Below are 21,133 nucleotides of genomic sequence, written 5' to 3'. Positions count from 1 at the left end.
GTTTATGCCATTAGAGGTGAAATTGAAGGTTAAAAAGTGATTCTGTTAAATCAATGACATGAGTAGTAATTGTTCAAGGTTAGGAACATATAATTATGAATTGAACTACACTTTATTTAATATGATGGGTCTTGACTTCTAAAGATGGAATTGAGCCTTTATAATGAATTATGACTAAGAATCACCTAGTAATGAGAAGTGCGATGAGAATTGCATAAGATGAAGCTTATTACTTGAATGTCTTGTAATCTAGATATGAATGATGATAGAATGAAGTAAAGATTTGACAGTAAGGCTTGTAGTCATGAATGTTGAATCACTAGGACTTTGAGAGTAGAGTCAATGTGATGAATAGAAGTCTAATAGGTGGATTTGTGGTGAAAGGCCTATACTCACCTAATCTACTTTATGAATAATTGAAAGTATGAAGTGATAGAATCACTTGAACGTGGATTGGTTGTCAAGGACATCCTTTTATGAGATATGAATGTTAAGCAAGGCTTAACAAGTAAACCTTTGGGTGTATGCTTGGCTCCAAGTGGATATTGACAATGAGATGGAGTGTCATACAAGATAGTGTTCAGGATCCAAGTAGAAAGGAGAACCACACCTAGTTGATGTGAGGACTATCCAACTTAAAGGGGGGAACTCTTACGTAGTAGTTTGGGTTTTCCCAAAGTTAGGTCTCATAAGATGGAATCCTTCACATAGTTGAGTTAAGGTTTTGTAGTAGGAATCTCCATATCCAATGAACTTAGACATGCTTCAAGAAGCATCTCATAGTGTTCTAAATCATAATTGAACTAAGACTTACTTAATGAAGTACCTCATAGTGTTCAAGAGTGTTTATGGACTTAGACATGCTTAAAGTAGTATCTCATAGGGTCCACGTAGATGATGAACTTAGACATGCCAAAAGTAGTATCTCATAGGGTTCAATCTAATAATGGACTAAGATGTTTTTGAGATAGTACCTCATAGTGTTCTAAAGTTAAAGAGAGGAACTATGTTCCAAATCAAGAACTATTAGTATGAGGACCTAAAAGTAGTACTTAGCATGAGTAGTATTATGGGATGCTATTCATGCATGGAACAAGTAACACTTAGGGTCATTTAAGAAAGAGTTCTTATGAGTGATGTATTTTAAGATAGGGTTGTGTTGTAGTTGCCTTCCATGATATGTTGGACTAAGGATGGTAGCTCCCTTCTCTATATGAAGTAAGCTAGAGAGTGAGACTAAAGGAAGGCAAGTATGACTATATTGACTTCAAGGTGATACTTAGTGTGAATGGTATTATGGGATGCCTATCATGCATTGCACAAGTGTTCCTTGATGTTACTTAGGAGTATGATACCCTTATGGTAAAGAAGCTTAAGAATTGACCGTGTATATAGACTATGATTAAAATGACTAAAAAGGGGTACTTGGCTTGGGTGGTATTATGGGACGCTATTCTTGGTTTGCACATGTATGTTTTTGATGTTACTTGAGAATAATACCAGTAAGGTATAGATGACTAAGGGTCAATTATGCTTATATGAATATGACTTATCTCCTATGCTCATTAACTATGTCTTATGTTGAATCATAATTATATAATGCTTATGTTGGAGAGTATGTTATGATTATGTTATTATCTCTTATGTTATTGTCTCATGTTGACTAACCATTTTGAGATGCTCTTATGTTGTTGTGTTAGCTTTCATACTTTGTACATTTTGTACTAATGCATATTTCCTACATTCTAATCAAATGTAGGATTTCAGAGTTTTGAGTTTCCTTTGGAGGATAGCTTTCTAGAAGTTGCAAGAAGAGTTGATGTTTTGGTGAGTCCTCATAGCTTCGAGGACAAACACATAGTTCTCTTATGTCATTTCTTTATGTTTTAGACTTTGTATAGGCTGTGTCCCAAGACTTTTATTCAAGAGTTTAGTAGATGGTTTGAGACAAAGTCGTAGTAAAGACTTTCGCTTTCTTATGAAAATGTTTCAATTGTATGGTTTAAAGAAGTTTTAAATTTTCCTGTACTTTCTATGATATTATGTTATGATTATGCTAAGGCCTTGTATGCAACCCTTTCGGGGTCAAGTACACCATGTTACGTCTAGGGGGTACCCCTGGGTCGTGACAGTCTAATAGAAAGTTGGATAGCCTCTCATACCATGCTCTTGGAGCTTGCTTCAACCCATACAGAGCTTTGTCTAGTTTATAGACATGATCAGGAAACTCAAGATTTTCAAAGCCAGGTGGTTGTTTTACATGTACTTCTTCTTTTAAATATCCATTCAGTAATGCACTTTTCACATCCATTTGATAGAGAGTGAACTCTTTCAAAACAACGAATGCAAGAAGTAATCGAATAGCTTCGAGTCTTGCTACAGGAGCAAAAATATCATCATAGTCGATTCCTTCTTCCTGATTATACCTTTGGACCACCAGTCTTGCCTTGTCTCTTATGACTGTTCCATTCTCATCTAGCTTATTCCTATACACCCATTTTTTTCCAATCATTGTTCTCCCATTACATTATGGAACAAGATGCCATACCTTACTTCGTTCAAATTGATTAAGCTCCTCTTGCATTGCTTGTATCCAATACTCATCAAGAAGAGCTTCCTTCACCTTGTGGGCTCAACCTTCACCTTTTGGGTTCAACCAAAGACACGAATGCTTGAAATGCACATAAGTTCTTCAAACCTAACATGGTAGTGATTCCAGATGTTAGGTCTATAAGAACATTATCAATGGGATGTGATCCTTGATATTTGTAGCTTTTTACAGTCAACCCTTAAGAGGTTCCAATATTATGTACATCATCTCTTTCTTCAATCTGACCATTATCTTGACTTATTTTTCCCCTGACTGTATGCTTTCTAATTGTTCGACAGAGGGAGCAGATTGCTAACTTGTTCCTAACTATGCTTCTCAATTTCACTGTCACCCTGCATGTTAGTCTCAAATAGAGAGAAATTTTCATCGAAGACAACATGCACACTTTCTTCAACACATTGCGTTCTTTTATTCAAGACCCTATATGCTTTACTATGTGGTGAATATCCCAAGAAGATTCCCTCATCACTCCTTGCATCAAACTTTCGAAGGTTGTTTTTACCACTATTATGAACATAACATCTGCACCCAAAAGTCCTAAAGTGAGAGATATTTGGTTTTCTACCTTTGAGTAATTCATAGGAAGTCTTCTCTAAGAAGGGACGTGTCATACAGTTATTGATAATATAACATGCAGTACTAATGGCTTCAGCCCACAGATTTTTTTCAAGATTATTGGCAATAATCATTGTTCTGGCCATGTCTTCTAAAGTCTTGCTTTTCCTTTCAACTACTCTATTTTGTTGAGGAGTTCTAGGAGAAGAGAAATTATGATCTATTCCATATGATGAATAGAATTCTAAGAATTTTGCATTTTCAAATTTTGTTCCATGATTAGATCTTATGGAAATCAAGGATAATCCTAGAGATTTCTCCATTTTCTTGATAAAATAGAAAAAGTCTCAAAGGACACTTCTTTAGAAGCTAGGAACAATGTCCAAATGAATCTAGAGAAATTATCAATAATGGCAAAAACATACCTTTTTCCTCCTCTGCTTCTTACTCTCATTGGTCCGCATAGGTCCTTATGAATCAGTTCAAGGCATTTGGTTGTACTTACCTAATTCTTTGACTTGAATGATGACCTCACTTCCTTCCCCATTACACATGCACCACAAACTTTCTCATTTTTTAATTTGGTTTTAGGTAAGCCTATAACCATCTCCTTTCCTAACAGTTTGTTTATTTATTTCAAGCTTGCATGTCTGACTCTTTTGTTCCATAGTAAGGGATCACTAGCTATTGCACTGAGGCACTTCATACTAGTGCCCGACATTCCCATGATGTCAGCTTTGTACACATTTTTGTCTCTTTTGGCGGTAAAGATAACCTCCTTTGTATCTAACTTTTGAACCCTACAACCTTCAGAAGTAAAAATTACTTTATTACCTTTTTCACATAGTTGAGAGATGCTGAGAAAATTATGCTTTAGCTAATTCACATGGTATACTTCCTCCAGTGCTTTGGATTCAATCTTCCCAATCTTCCCAATCTTCCCAACTCCTACAATAGTACCTTTCTTTCCATTTCCAAATAAAACGTTTCCCCCTTTGAATGTAGTGAGTGAAAGGAATTTTCGTTTGTCTCCAGTCATATGTCCTCGAACAAGAACTATTCATGTACCAGTGCTTGCTTCATTTCACTTTTACCTGCAAACATTTTAAAGGTTAGTTTTAGGAACCCAGACAAGCTTGGGTCCTTTCTGATGATTGAAGGGGCCGGTGAATAAGATTTGTTTTTGCCCATTTTGGCAGCCAATCATTGTTTCTAATTCTATTATTGGTTTTAAAACAGTTGATAGTTGCTATTTCAACATTTTTATTTCTATAATTTCTGGTGACAGAACATTTAGTGGTTGGGTGCCCATGCTTGCTACAAATATAGCTCAAATCAGTTGTAACAACCTTATCATTATAAAAACCAATGCCTGCTCTCTCATTGTGATTTCTCTCACTCAATTGGTTGACAATTCCGGAAGAGTGAGTCCATCTATTTTCCCTTTCAAGCTCTACTTTTATTTGAGAGATTTCTACATTTAGTTTCCTCACCTTTTCTTTTTCAAAAAAACAATCTTTTTTGCATCTTTTTCAAATCTTTTTCCTGTTTTTCTTCAAATTCACTCATTTTTCCTTTCCCTTTTCTATTAATTGTCATCTTTAAGATTTCAGATTTTGGATCTATGTTAGATGACTCAAGTTTTTCAACATGTTTCTTCAGACAACTGTTTTTTTTATCAATTACAGTTTTGTTATCTTTGAGTTCCATATACTCTAATTTTTGATCTGCAAAGACTTTAAATAGTTGATCTCTTTCACATGTTAATTCTTGAAAGTCATCAATTAACCTATTTATTAATCCGATTAATTTTTTTTTTTTAAAATAGATGCAGTTTTTCTTTAAGATCAATAATACTAACCCCGGAGTTTTCATCATCTATTTCTTCATCATCGGATTCTTCAGTTCCTAAACTCCAAGCAGCTACAATTGCACATACCTCCTTTTTCTTAAAATTCATTTCCTTTTCTGTTCTTTCTTTCCTCCATTCAAATTCTCACTGCGGGCATTCCTTAACATGATGATCAGTTTTTCCACACTTTTAGCAGCCACCTTGTGATTTATCATTTACCCACTTCTTGTGATTGGTTTCCTTATTTTCATTTCCTTTTCCTTTCTTGAGATACTTCTTAAAGCCTTTTGCCAGATATGCTATTTGGTCCTCATCATACTCAGAATCTTCTTCATCAGACACTTTCAGGGCAAGTGTTTTTTCACTAAGCATATCCTTCTTCTTTAAGTCATCCATGTTCATCTTTTATGTTCTGAGATTTCCCACAAGTTCATCAAGTGTCACTATGGAGATGTCTTTAGCTTCTCTTATGGTAGTTACTTTTACATCCCATTTGTTTTTTGGAAGGATCCTTAGTACCTTGTCAACATGTTCTTAGTAGTCAGAACTTTTCCTAGTGATGACAACTCATTGATCAACTTAGTGAATCTAGTAATCATATTTAACAAAGGCTCACCTTCTTTTATTTTGAAGGTTTCATATTTAGTGAACAACATAGCTACTCTAAATTTCCTTACTTGACTAGTTCATGAGCATTGACAAGTGCATCCCAAATATGTTTGGCAGTAGTACAGTTTGATACTCTGTTATACTCATCTGGTCCAAGACCACAAACAAGAATGTTTTTCGTCTTAGCATTTTTCCTGAGATCTGATAAATCTTCCATAGTAAAGTCAATCCTAACCTTTGGTACTTGAACTCCTTCAATAGTCTTCATAGGAATGGTAGGTCTTATCGTAATCTTATCCCACAATTCATAATCTTATGATTGAAAGAAGTCTTCCATGCGTGCTTTCCACCAGCTAAAGTGAGACCCATTGAACATTGGGGGTCTGACAATTGATTTTCCTTCACTGTGATCGATAGGTGGTGCATAATTAATCTCGATCTTTTATTTTAGGTGTTACCTTATATAAGATAACCTTGCTCTGATACCAATTGTTATTCTACACGACCTAGATTGTTTTTACTTTTATATCATACTTTACTTAAGTGAACAAAGTTGCCTAACGTGTTTCAAAGAAGGTGCAAAGACTATAAAGTAAGAACATAATATTTTACGTGGAAACACCCAGCTCAGAAGGTGTAAAAACCACGATAAGTTCCTCAACAAGATTTACCCCAACTTCACTAAATAACTACGTGCCTCAACCAACAATGAGATTACAAGACTTTATGTAACCGAAAGATTAACTACCTAATTTCAATTCTAGCACATACCTACAAGGTATGTGTTCCTAGTGTCTTCGAGTTGCCCTCAACTTGAAGACTAATATCCTATAATTAGTTTATAAATCACTGATTTAACACTATAAAAAACACAAATACTAAGAAAACTTCTTAGATCAATTCTTCTCTTTTATTTGTTCAGCAGCACTTCAGAAATAAATCTCTTAGTTTTTCTTGCTTTGTAAATGCGTAACAAGTATGGACGCCTCTTCTCCTATTTATGCTTTTCCTTTCTGAAGTCTTCTTCTCCTTTATTGACTCCTTTTTTGTTCCACAACTCTGTTTCATTTAGAGTTCTTCTTGCAATGAAACTCCTTTATGAAATAGAAGTCCTTTTTGAAACTGTTTCTCATGAGATCACTTTGCAAACGTGTTCCTTGCTCTTTGTCATTATCAAAACAATACTTATCCCAACAGTATTGTTATAGGTTCAGTGATGATTCACAGATGAAGACGAAGATGATCTTTAGCAACTTCTACCCCTCTTTCCTTACGGTAGAGGTTGTATCTTATTTTAATGTTGATGTTCTCTTAGAAACTCTTGTACTTTCTTAGGCTAGTTTCGAGGAAGGTTTCGTATAGTTTCTAGGCATTCTTTTTATTATAGGCAAAGCAAGGAATAATTTTGTATTAAAAAATAAGGTGATAAATTGAATTTTTTCTTACTTCCACGATCTTAATTTTAAAATTGGGTGGTAAGGATCCTCCTATCTAGGTGTTAGAGTAGGAGCCCGCACGAGTGCTGATTTGGATCGTGATAGCTAGTAACCTGTCCTAGGGAGAACTAAGGTGGCTCAATGTACCAACCATCATTTTTTTGGCCCTCATTCGAAAAGTTGGGACTTCCATCTGGTCTAGTCAAAAAGCACTTTTTATTTCAGTAGAAAGTTCGTCATTAGTGAGAAAAAAATTAATATGGAAATTAGTTGTAAATATATGGATTGATAGATGACTTTGCCAACATTTAGAAAATTCAACTGTTTTTAGCAGGTGATCATTATATGTATTAACAGCACATACATGCTATAATATATACGCTACATTTCCATTGTTTAAAAATGCATGTTGTTCAGATTTTGATCATGAAAGTGCAGTTAATTAGAACATCAACATATCATTTCTTAAGAGTAGTAATTCATAATAATCAGATCATTCATTAAGCTGATATATAGAAGCAACTTCATATAGAACTACATACGTAGTACAAATATGTAATATCATTGGTAAAAAGTTACTTTTTAGTATGGAGTTTGGCCTATAAAATTACCTGGAGGATCATAGTTGGAAGAGACAACATATCTTCCTTTGTTGCATTGAACCCTAGTACATCCAAGACAAACAGAGTTAAGCCAAACCACCTGAGTATAATGTTGGCACACTTGTCCTTCATCACATGTATTGGAGTCATGGTGATAGTATTGTTTCTCATCGACCCACATATCGATCGCTTTTTGCACCTATTTGTATCTATTTAGTGATCAGCCCGCTAGTTTCTTTGATCCCACTCGGTCTTCCTTTTCTATTTTCTTCCAATTGTTTGACCTCTTCTGTTAACATGAACATGAATTAGATTCTATTCGAATTCTTTATTCTTAAGAGAATCCCCCACCCGAACCATTCTTAAGACCACCAAGCTCTCTCGAATGAGAAAGCACCACTACTGGCAACTAGATTCTCATCATATTGGCCATGAGAATGAACGAGGTTGTAATGAGTTGCCAATTGGGAAGCATATTGTTGGGCGTAGGCTGCCACCTGGTCATCCCATGTTAATGGTTCGAGCTGTGTTATGTGCATCCAAATAGTCATGTTGGGCATGACAAGAGTGGGATACTATTAGCATGAACACAAGTGCAAAGGTAAGATGAAAAAATGAAGACATTTGAGAAAAACGGAAAAATCTTGTTTGTACATTTGGACATGACAAGAGAGGGATACTATCAGTGTGTACGTTTGTTCCATATTAGCAAATGTGTGTCTCTTGTATTCGTGTTCCACATTAGTGTGACACTTGTGTCACCACTTTAATTACCTTGAGTAACTTTATATATTGTACTATCATCCTTCAATCATGGGTTGACAAGGTAAAATATATAGTACTACTAGGAAATTTATTCGTGCTTCGACTGGGATTGAACTATTTTATTAATCTTACATATGATCATTTGGCAATATTCATATTTTCGATACATACACTACATTGTTAAGAATATTTTATATTAAGGCAAAGTGTTCCTCCGAAATCTTAAAGTGCTATATCTTTTTAATTTTCATTTTTTTATACAAAAATTATGAGTCATAGAGAATTTTTAAGTATAAGAAATAAGTCTGAGAAAATCTCCATGGAAATAGTTGGTCAGAAGTAATGAAATTTTCTAAATTTCAAGAAGTTATAAAGAATAACATTAGACGTTAAAGAAAAGACCAAAAAGCCTCGAACGACAACACTCTCAAGTAAAGTGGAACATCACGTCCATACAAGAACATAATTAATTAAATTTAAATAGAGGACCTTCAACTACTTTCTTATGAACCTCCATCAATCTCTTTTTTATTATAGTATGTTGTATCATGTGTATGTTAAAAATGACCCTAAAATTGTTAATATTATAAATGTTTTTCCCCATTGTCTCAGAGTAGTCATTACTATTGCTTGGGTTTCATATCACCGGCCCCAACTTATTTGGAATTGAACCATAATTATTATTATGGTTATAGTATCAAGTGAAAAAGAATTAATGCAATTATCAACCAAACAATAGGTGGAATCTGAATGGAACTGTTCACAACTGGATATTCTAAACCAAAATATTGACACATTACATATTAAAATCTCACGGCATAATTTGTGAGCACTTGAACTAAAAACTATCAAGAAATAATAATAATAATAATAAAGACGACCTTACTTTCCTAACAATCAAGAAGAAAAAGGCATGTTGCTATCAAATATAGCACAACCCACAAGCAATTTTCTCAAAAGGTATATGAAGTTTTAGTGTAAGAATTGATACTTAGACACAAAAAGGAACAAAAAAGGCTGAATAGAACGAAGAAGCTGAAGCCTGAGCATCGCCAAACATACTTGGCGATTCGCCGAAGGGATGCACTCCGCCCTGAAGGAAAAGGATCAACAATGCGATGAAAGGAGCAGTTAGCGCTTCGACGAATAGTTCTATGAATCACTACTATACCATCCAATGGTCCAGAACGTGAAGATGTTAAAGGCAAGCACGAAACGATGATCAAACAGAACAAGGGCGAGTCGCCGAGTCATTCGGCGACATCGACTAACCTTACCGAGCGATCCGCTAACACTAATTTCTGAACTCTATAAATACTAAACTATTTATTTATTTTAGAGAGTAATTATTATTATTTTCAGAATAGAATAGTAGTTTTTAGGATATTTTTCTCTCAAGTTTGGAGAGGGTTTTGTGGGAGACTTGAAGAATGAAGGATTTCATCCTCCCCAAGTTGGAAGTGGGTCTTCTCCATTCTTCTTCCTTTTCTTAAATCAAGGTTTAATTCCTTATAACCATTTGGTTTTGTTATCAGTTTAGGTTTATTTTGCTATTTCTTGATGTGTGACCAAGAAAACCCCATTCTTGGGGTGTGATTTAGCAAATATGTGTTGATATTGTTGTTGGATCTTGCTTGCTGATAGGTTAGATCTATTTTAATGGTGCTTTCACCTAGTGGTTGTGGTTTAATTTAATGGGTTTGTAGTTGCAAATACAAAACCACCCATGTGTTTTCGGATTGCCCGAGAAGGAGGTCGCGAAACCAAGACCACTAGACTGATAACCTAAGGAGTAGGCCGACATGAGGTTCAGGCTGAGAGGGTGAGCCCTAGTCCCATATCCTAACAATGAGCTCGAGAGAGTGAGTTGGGTAAGGCGTAGGCTAGCCTTCATGCGGCAAACGGGTGTCTGACAGAAATGCATTTGAAACGGGGTAAGTTGCATGAGAGGGAACTTATTTCCATCTAAAGCTTAGCCTAGTCATTATTATCTTCCAAAATTCCTATCGAAGGCATGTACCCAACGATTTATCTCAACTTGTATTGCGGTCACACCTGAAGAACTTTTCCCCATACTTGATTTTATTGTTATTTTTGTTGTTCTTACTACTTGTGACAAAAACCCCAATTTATATTTGACACTTTCGTGTCACCCCCTTTAATTTACTATGTTTTTACTCGTTAATGTCTTTAGATACGACTAATTAGATCTAAACTTTATTTTTCTATTAATTCTCAAAACCACTACCTTGGGACACGACCCCAACCTTTAGTTAGGTTACTATATTATCAACGATAGTAGACACTCATACCGTAGGTTAGTGTTGTTAGTAACGATAAGCATCAAAATGGCACCGCTGCCGGGGAGTGCTGTTACATGAAGATGTAGTTCTACTAGAGTTTTTGCTCTTTTTAGTATAGTTTTTACTAATTTTACTTCTAGTTTTGTTTTTCTTTATTTATTGTTTATGTATGCAGGTCCTCTGAGCATGACAGAGGGTTTGGGTGGCAAGCCAGTTGAGGCAGATCCAGATGTGGAGGGTGACTTCAAGATAGCTGCACTAGTATCTCAACTAAATGATTTGACCACCAAAATATCTGAGGTGGAAAACCAGTGCAAATGCCAAGAGAGGTACATACCTCCTCATGCACAGAAGAAGTCTAGAGAAGATGATAAAAGTCGTGTTGAGGACACACTTCAAATCATTCTCCAAAAGATCACCGATCAAGATCAAGTGTTGGACGAAATGAGAGAGTATGTTGAAGCGTTGAGTCAATTGATTGGATCTCGTTCTAGATCAATCCATCACATCAGATCACTTCTGATGTTTGCAATGCCTCAAGGACTAGATCCAATAACAGAGAGTGAGGCAGGACCTACGGTGAGCCACGACGTTAAATAAGGTGCTTCTTGGGAGGCAACCCAAGGTCGCAAATGTATGATTTTACTTTTATAAATAATGGTGCGTTAATATGGCATGTTAAAAATGAGACAAGTGTGAAAAAGTCCATTCAGCGATTCGCCTAATAGGCCGGTGAGTTAGGCTGAATCCACCATTGGGCTCAATGTTAGTGCAATGAAGAGCTTGTAAAACTCTGTGAACTCGAAAAGCAGCTCGGTGCATCGCAAACCTATTCGGCGATCTAGATGCAAACTGCCGATTTCGCCCCCATAAAATTGAAGATTTTGAAGAAAGATCGGGCTAAAAGACCGCTCGGCGTTTCGCCAAGTGGTTCAGCGAGTGCAACTAACGTCATTGAATGGACAAGAACTGAATGGTTATATAAACGCCAAAGGTCAAATTTTTTAATCTCTCACTTTCCCTCGTTACAAACTCTCCAATATCACACCAAATGAATTATTTTCTAGATTTTTGCCTTGAATTAGTATTTTAGTCTGTGATTAGTGCAGGGGGTTGGATTTCTTTGCTGCTTAGCATTACAAAAAGTTGTTTGATCGGCATCAAAGGTTAGTCCCTATAACCCTGAATTTATTTTTGAAAATCTTGCACTCATTTGCAATTATATTACTCGCATTTGAGGACAAACGCATTTCTTTTGTGGTGGGGTGAGGCTCACCTTGTTTGCTTATTTTGAATGATGTTTTATGTATATATTTGGGTTGTCTATTTTTAATTGTGTTTTTAAAACTGCTTTGCTATTGTTTGAGCTTATGGCTCTCTTTTGGGTTTAATTGAAAAATAATTTTGACCCTTCCAAAAAAATTTCATTTTTTGAAAATTTTCGCCACCTCTATTGTTGAAAGTGGTTGTTCTTGTACAAATTCAAGTCTCGGTTTCGATCAATACCGATGACTTGAATAGTGCTCTCAATCGAACAAACATGAATGTGCAGCTTCGATGAGAACAAATGAAGTTGCACAGACAATATGTGAATTGTTTGCATCTAGTTGTGATTAGCCATTTCTCAAACTAATTCTCTTGTAATGACCATTGCACACTAGCGAAAGTGTGTAGTCTTGTTTGCTATAAGTGTTGATGCCTTGTGTGATTAGCTTTCTTTGAACCATGCATGAATAAACCTAGAATTTTCCCTATTAGTCTGATTGATTTAGAAAGGTGTCCTCTTGAAATGATCTTAGGCAACTTTAAAGAGTGTGAGCCAAATTTGATATATACCTCTTTTGTGGCCTACCCGTGAGCGTGTGAAACTCTTTTGAACACCCTTTGAGCCTTACATTTGTTTGGAAGAACATTGATGAACACTAGACCTTACTTGACCCACTACCTATAATCTTCTTGATTTGTGGTTTAGCAAATAGTCAACTTAGGCCAAAAGCCTAAGTTGGGGGTGTGGTGAAAAAGGAAAAGGAGAAGTCAAGAAGTGCAAGAAAAGTCCCCCTTAACCCATGGTGTTGCAGAACAATGGAAACTCAAAAAAAAAGTACAAAAGAAATTGGGTTTCCAAAGCAATCCATGGAGGTGAATAAAAAGATGACTTAGAAGCACTAGAAAAAGAATTGATAAAGGAAAAGAAGGGAATGCCTTGACAATACCACATCTCACGAGGAAGAAGTCACTAAGCCTAAATGACTATAGCTTTGCACTCATCCCCATTACAAGCCTTAGAAAAACCTTTTTGATCTTGAGTAAGCCGAATCGAAAGTCGATTGGAATATAAGGGCAAACCTATGGGTAAAAACATGCATTGTGTTCCTCGTTATTAAGTGTGAGCGTTGCATCTAATTCCTGATGTTGAATTGATTAACCTCTGTGTGTAAATATGGAATCATCTTTTATGTTCGGGCATTGAGATACTTTTTGTTAAGCTTGAACTTGCACAAGTAGCAAGTATTGTGAGCATGAGAATCTTTCGTAATGGTGTGTCACAACTTGAATCATTGAGTATACAATTGATCGTTGCATAAGTAAATTGAGTCTTGTTGTGTGCATTCATGATTGAGTCTTGTGTAGCACTGTTTCAGACATCCTATTTGAACTGTTGAACCTGAGTTTATTTGAGGACATGCAAAAGTTCAAGTTGGGCGTGTTGATGAGTCCACAAATTGGACTCATTTAGGGCTTTATTTTAATAGAAATAGTGTTCTCAAATGCTTATTTATTCTAAATATCTGATGAAAACACTTAAGTTTCAAGTATTTAAAGTTTTAGTGGAAGCATGAACACTTAGGCGCAAAAAGGAACAAAAAGGTTGAAAAGAACGAAGAAACTGAAGGCTGAGAATCGCCAAAAACACTTGGCGATTCGCCGAAGTAATGCATATCGCCCAATGTTCCAATGCGTGAAGCCCTGAAGGAGAAGGATCACAAAGGCGATCAAAGGATCAGTCGACGCTTCACCGAATAGTTCCGCGAAGCAATACTATCCCACCCAATGGTCCAGAATGTAAAGATGCTGAAGGCAAGCAAGAAACGGCAATGAAACAGAAGAAGAGCGAGTCACTGAATCATTCGGCGACATCGACTAACCTTACCGAGTGATCTGCCAGCACTAATTTCTGAAGTCTATAAATACTAAACTCTTTATTAATTATAGAGAGTCGAATTATTATTATTTTTAGTATAGAATAGTACTTTTTAGGATATTTTTCTCTTAAGTTTGGAGAGGGTTTTGTGGGAGACTTGAAGAAAGAATGATTTTATCTTCCCCAAGTTGGAAGTGGGTCTTCTCCATTCCTCTTCCTTTTCTTAAATCAAGGTTTAATTCCTTATACCCATTTGATTTTATTATCATTTTAGGTATTTTTTATTATTTCTTGATGTGTGGCTAAAAATCCCCATTCTTGGGGTGTGATTTAGCAAATATGTGTTGAAATTGTTGTTGGGTCTTGCTTGCTGATAGGTTAGATGTATTTTAATGGCGATTTCACCTAGTTGTTTGTGGTTTAATTTAATGGATTTATAGTTAGAAATACAAAACCACCCATGTGTTTTTGGCTTGCCCGAGAGGGAGGTAGGAAAACTAAGAGCACTAGACTGATTGCCTAAGGAGTAGGTCGACATGAGGTTCAACCTGAGAGGGTTAGCCCTAGTCCCATATCTTAACACTCAGCTCGAGAAAGTGAGTGGGGTAACGCGAAGGCTGGCCTTCATGCGGCAAATGGGTGTCCGAGAGGAACGCATTTCAAACGTGGTAAGTTGCCCGAGAGGGAACTTATTTCAATCTAAAGCTTAGCCTAGTCACTATTATCTTGAAAAATTCCTATCGAAAGCATGTACCCAACGACTTATCTCAACTTGTATTGCGGTCACATCCCAAGAACTTTTCCCAATACTTGATTTTATTGTTATTTTTGTTGTTTTTACTACTTGTGACAAAACCCCCAATTTATATTTGAAACTTTCGTGTCACCCCCTTTAATTTACTATGTTTTTATTCGTTAATGTCTTTAGCTATGACTAATTAGAGCTAAACTTTATTGTCTATTAATTCTCAAAACCACTCCCTTGGGACACGACCCCAACCTTTAGTTGGGTTACTATATTATCGACGATCATAGACACTCCTACCGTAGGTTAGTGTCGTTGGTCACAATAAGCATAAACCATTCAGAACAAGTATCCATTGCCTCGGATAGATGACATTTTCGACTAATTGCAAGGTGCATCGGTTTTCTCTAAGATTGTTTTAAGGTCTGGTTACCATCAGTTAAAGATTGAGGCGGTTAAGAACTTGGTTCGACCAAGTTCTATGATTGAAATTAGCAGTTTTGTAGGGCTCGGTAGCTACTATTGTCGCTTGTGGTATGAGTTTAGTCCAATTGGTATCTCCGGATTCCAATTTGTATCTCAACGAAGTGAACTAGACGTTGTCGTCACGACTGAGTGGCCACAAGCAATGCAAATTAGAAACTGAGAAGGTCCCAATTGGTATCTGGCCCTAGGGGTGGTGTGAATGCATAGATGATCAGGAATGGTCATCCATGGAGCGAAATAATTAATTAAGAATTTTGACTTATATGTGAATTATATCTTGGAAACGTTGAATGCGTGCTTCTGGTTGTCTGAATTAACTACATATGTGAAGTTGCATTTGGTTGAATGTGATGAGGTGATTATGTGCAAAATAAATGGGTGTCTAAACTTTGATATGTACAATATGTTGGCCTGGTCGGTGAAGTTACGCAAGTTGTAAATACTTTAGTATCGTGAAATTCGTTGTGAAAGGAAGATCTTGACTAAGGATCGTGTGAGTGTCAGGGTGTATCCTGGGGAGTGGGTTGTGGTGCTGAATTGACAAGAATAAATTGGTTCGTGTATCGTGTGATTGACTGGGGGTAGACAATGATTATCCTAGTTATGAGGATTATTCTAAAATTGCTAAGTAAGCTGCGAACCTTTGGGGAATTTAAAAAAGGAAAAAACCCCAGAAAAATTACTAGCAGGGGTCTTGTTTCCATTATGGCCACTGGGGCGGGATACTTCCCGCAAAGGCGAGGCCGCTAGTGCGGAAATTTTCCCTCCAGAGCGGGATGGGCGAGCCAGAACCTCAACTTGTATCCCCTGTTTTCCACTACTCACAATTATGGACCCTGAATAGTACCTAAACTAATCCCCGCGATCTAATTCATTGTTCAGCAATCGAATATAAGTTGTAAAGTGTGTTAAATTGTGGAGAACCTGGGCATATGAGGAGGAAATCAATGAGGCCGTGGAGGGCGGGTAAATGGTAATGCATGTAGAGGAGTAGTGCAGCCAGGTGAGGAGATTGCCCATCAAGATGACATGGCTCAGTTATCTGTTTTACCGGGCAAGACCGAGTTTGAGGTGAATGATGCAGTGGTCACTAGTGCTACTCGTGTCTATGCCTAGATGGCTATTGTTTTGTGTAATCTGGATTCTACTTATTAGGACGTATCAGTTCAATTATCTGGGGATCTGATGTGGATTGTTATACACTTGATGCACCTTGGGCACCCAGGTGTATCGTGTTGTCCTGTTGTGGTTATGGATTTTTAGATTTGGACTGATTTGGTTATGTTGGATATGATTGACTTGATATAATCTTAGGCATGACTTAGTTGCCCCCCTTATTATACCAGACTTACTTGTAATACTAAGTCGGTAAATCTAGAGATCCCGAGTAGGGAAAGATTAGAGTGGGAAGGGGTGTACAAGCCTAAGAGAGCTAACATCATATCCTCCATTCGGGCTAGGAAACTGGTGGGGCAGGGTTGTTTAGCTTATTTGGCTCATGTTTGGGATGTTGAGGTTGAGTCTCCCTCTATTGAGTATGTTCTTGTGGTGTCTGAGTTTAAGGAACTGTTTGATGTAATTCTCACAAGAAGAATCACAATAATCAGCAGAAAACAAGAAGATAGAAGATGAGACACAAGATAACAAACAATTGGCAACTAAAGGACGTATTAAATCCAATAACCTCCAATCTAGATCCTAACAATCACCTAATCCGGATAAATAAGTAGACACAACAAGAGGAAACAAAGAGCAACCTATGGGTATGTTAAAAACAAAGACCTCACTTCATTAATCCAACAAGAAGAACCTAACTCTTATGAAGACCTCAAGGGAATCGATCCCAAGCAACCCCCGTTTCTAAATAAGGTTCAACAAAAGTTTACTAAGATTTCAAACACTCACACAAGGAGTTTAGGTTTACAACCATAATATTCACAAATCAGTTGCCCTAAAATGAACCCCTAAAGTCAGGCTCGCCTAATGGCTCGGCGATGCGCTCAATAGGTTCGGCGAGGAACTCTGCTCCTTGTCTTGGCTGGGAAGCTACTGGAACTTTGGCCGGTCTGGGGACCATCGTCTAATCCACTTGGCGGTGCGCCAATGGTCTTCAAATCGCCTAGTGAGCAGTTTTCCCATTGGTAGATACTTGGGCAGTTGGCGATCTTGGGAACCCTCGCCAAAGGGTTTTGGCGAGTCGCCGAAGTGTTCTCTAGCTCGCCGAATGAAGCACATTCTTCACTTGCTCCTCCTTGCTTTGTTAGGCCTCCCACGCTCCAAGCTATTATCCAAGCATAGTTTTGCCCAACTGGGAGCTCCTTCAAGGCATTGAACTCCCTCTTTGGCATCCATACATGCCAAACAGCCTCCATCCTTGTGAACACTCCATCAAAGCATTGAAGTTCATGAATGGACAGCCTTGACACAATCCGTTTTACATCATTATCGCCTTCTTAAATAGGATTCGTCCTTGTCACGACACAAGCCTAGGTCCTAGACGTGACATGGCGAATGAGGAACCCGAAGGAACCCCAAACAAGCCTCTCAAACTTGTCATCACACTTTATCGGTCGCGGAAGTACAATCAACATTAATTAACGGGAAATACGGACTAAGGGCAAATCATTTCAAAATGACATCATAAAACAAGAGTCAAGCTCATTTACAAAATACTTGTCCAACGCACACCTCTACATACATAGATAGGACGGTGGCCATGACATACTACCGGCTCCCCTCATAGTCAAAATACAATTGCAAGCTAAAGTCTCAAAACATAGGAGTAGGAAACATAACATAGCCCTCGAATCATTGAGGACTCACCAACAAACTCGGATAAGCACCGTACTAGCCACGTGAATGGAGAGAAGGATCAAGAGTAGCTCCGGTCCCTACATGGTGACATCATGTAGGCAAAATATGCGTTAGTACTTGGAATGTACTAAGTATGCGGGGTGCAACACAACAATAGACAAGGACACAATCGAAATACAAGAAATAGTTTCATAGGCATTATGAATAACAATATGAGGATGCATGATCAAAGTGAAGTCAAAACATGTTTAAGTAAATCTATACTAATAGTAGATATCATATGTGTATGCATGATCCAACCAATCTATAACCCCAACTTAGGATGGGGGATGCCGTTCACACCCGGACACCCTGGTGGCAAGGTATAAACCCCTCACATGGTTGATGTTGGTCACACCCCAAGCATCCTAGGTGGTGAGATATAAACCTCTCACATGGTTGATGTTGGTCACACCCCAAGCATCCTAGGTGGTGAGATATAAACCTCTCACATGGTTGTCCGGTTCTTTTCCCCCGGACCGGGCATGGTCATGCAACACTTTATATAGGAAATTCCCATTAGGCTCTAATGCAATCTCACGTATGGAATGAACATATACACAAGCTTAGTTTGTCATCAACACATCTCTGGATTGCCATACATCTCATAACTCAAGCTTTAAAGCATCGATTCATCAATTCTCCATAGTTGGACATTTTGTCAAACACCTTGAAGGCATGTAATGGAATCAAAGAGCATGGAAAATAGGGTAGTAATTATGCAGCCAAACCAGTGAACAACCTACAACAACACCTTTTAACACCCACAATACCACATGAAAATCTCCACATCCATTCCAAATTTAGATTCAAGTTCTAGAGTCACAACATGCTCAAAACAATCACTTTTCATGTTTAAAATTCAATGTGCAGGAAATTATTACAAAGAACAAGACTAATTTATGAATCTTAACTTAAACCATGAATTAGTGAGTAGAATAGAGTCTAGGCACTATGGGTGGAAGGACCCATGAGTTCAACACCACATACCTTGAGTTCTTATGAAGGTCTTGAGAGTGTCTTCAATGGAAGCTTGGAACTTGGAGCAAGAGTCTCTTCAATCTTGAGGAAGGTTTTTGGATTAGGGTTCTTGAGAGAACTTGAGAGAAAATGTGTCTAAGTATGGGAGAGGTGTTTTGGGAAATGTTTTAGAGATGGGAATTGAACTAATGGTATATAGGAAATAACATATGCCCTTTGGAAAAATGGTCCAACACTTAGAAAAAAAAATGAGGCCGTGAACAGTAAAAATGCTCACTGGAAATTGCATTTCCTGCCGCACAGATTTTACGAAAATGGGCTTAACTTCTTTGTCCGAACTCCGAATGAGATGAAACGAAGTGCGTTAGGTAGCTAACTCAAAGGGCTTTCGATGGATATGTTATGGGCCACCCAATTATTTGTGTACTAGGAGATATAACCCTCCAAAGTAGACCCTCGAAAAAGGCTTCACTTGGAAATTTCGGATTTTGATACGGTTGCTCTAAAATTTGGGTTAGACCCATTTCCTACTCAATTTGACCCCCTAAACAAGAATATGAAGTCGGATTTTTGAAAAACGAAACTATTTTTTTTTTTGATATAGCTAAACAAGTTTCCGGTAACTTCCGAAGCACATTTTTAAGAACCTTTTGGGTCATTTCAGTCCTCGAATCTATACCTTGAAAAACCATAGGGGAAGCAAACAAGAACAAGATCCTCATGGCATGAGGGTTAGCGTTGGCAATAACAATTTCATCACCATGCCAAGGATGCACAAATTTAACATATAACCAAGCATCACAAATATCAACCAATGGTTTGTAACCCATCAAAGCAATAGATACTTGGCTAAGTAAGAAACATTGACAAAGGGGTAGAGCGTAGGAACCAATACACTTAAACAACCTCATGTGTAAGCCATCATTGGTTCCATATTGAAACAAGCACAAGACCTCCATTATGTCAAGTAGCACATAAACATTCTCAAAGATAAGTGCAATGGGATAAACAAAGTTAACCCTAATTAAGATTCCATCCAATGCACTAGCTAACTTCAAGAATGTAGTTATTCCCAATTCATGAGCGGGGTCAAATACAAAAGTATTCCCCACACAACTTGGCAAACAAACCTCATTCAAGCACATAGGATCAAGTAATAACACCAAGTAAAATTCACATTAAAGAAAAAAGGTGTTACTACCATACCCATCATAATTTAGATCAACACCGAGGTCAAATGGGAAGGAAAAATATAGCATCGAGTCGAGTAGACTCTCATTTTCCCCATTGATTCCACTATTAACATAAAATATGGTACCTACACAACCATGAGTATCATCATATGCAAATAGATAATAGAGAAAGGTGTCACGCTCACTAAGGTCATCTAAGGTGTTCTGATATGTAAGATCACAACTAGGTTCAAGGATCCTAGCACACATCACTTTACAAGAAGGAACACACAAAGACTTCATGGAAAATTTAAAATAAACTTCACCTTCTCTCAACAAAGAGCTCCTACCCCCATAAAATGTACGATCGACAAGATCATACTCAAAGCATCAGTAAAAAAAAGGGCTTAGGAAACTACCCTTCCCCATAAACAATTTAGGCTCCCCAATCGGATTGTAAACCCTCAAGAAAGACTTTCCATCGTAGAGAAAGGTTTCAACAAATCCATCCAAATGATACTTGTCATATTGAGCAAGAATCACTACACAAGTGCCACTATTTAATTCACTACCGGGGTCAAATGGAAAGGAGAACCATGGACTTGACCAAGTAATTCTTTTTCCCGATTAGCACTCTCATTTTCCAACATCATACTCCACTCAATAGCATGATCATCATCATATGTAAACAAGTAATAGAGAAAGGTGTCTCGCAAGTCAACTTCCTCGAGGGTGTTTTCATGAGTACGACTACCAATAGGCCCAAAAGTGTTGGTCATACTATCAAGGATTAAAACACACCAAGAAGAAGAAGTAATAGGAAAACCAACACCACCTTCCTCCTCATCACATTCCTTCCCCACAAGAGTACTCTCATCTTCCAAGAAGAGATTTCCATCTTTGGGAGGGAAACCTTCACACTATAGTGGGTTGTTATAGACAGTATAGTTATTAAGAACTACACTACTCTCAAGTTTCACGCCATTAGGTACATCACTAGGATTGATTTCATCGTCTTCAG

At 37.4% G+C, this 21,133-nt stretch overlaps 1 pseudogene; it reads right to left on the bottom strand.

Moving 5' to 3' along the window:
- Window positions 1–7,645: 7,645 nt before the first annotated feature.
- LOC125863951 (pathogenesis-related protein 1C-like) lies at window positions 7,646–9,684 on the bottom strand (annotated as a pseudogene).
- Window positions 9,685–21,133: the final 11,449 nt, after the last annotated feature.

Source organism: Solanum stenotomum, chromosome 5, assembly GCF_019186545.1.
Source record: "Solanum stenotomum isolate F172 chromosome 5, ASM1918654v1, whole genome shotgun sequence".
NCBI lineage: Eukaryota > Viridiplantae > Streptophyta > Magnoliopsida > Solanales > Solanaceae > Solanum > Solanum stenotomum.
The sequence above is the reverse complement of the archived record's forward strand: the minus strand, read 5'-3'. Positions and strand labels throughout refer to the sequence as shown.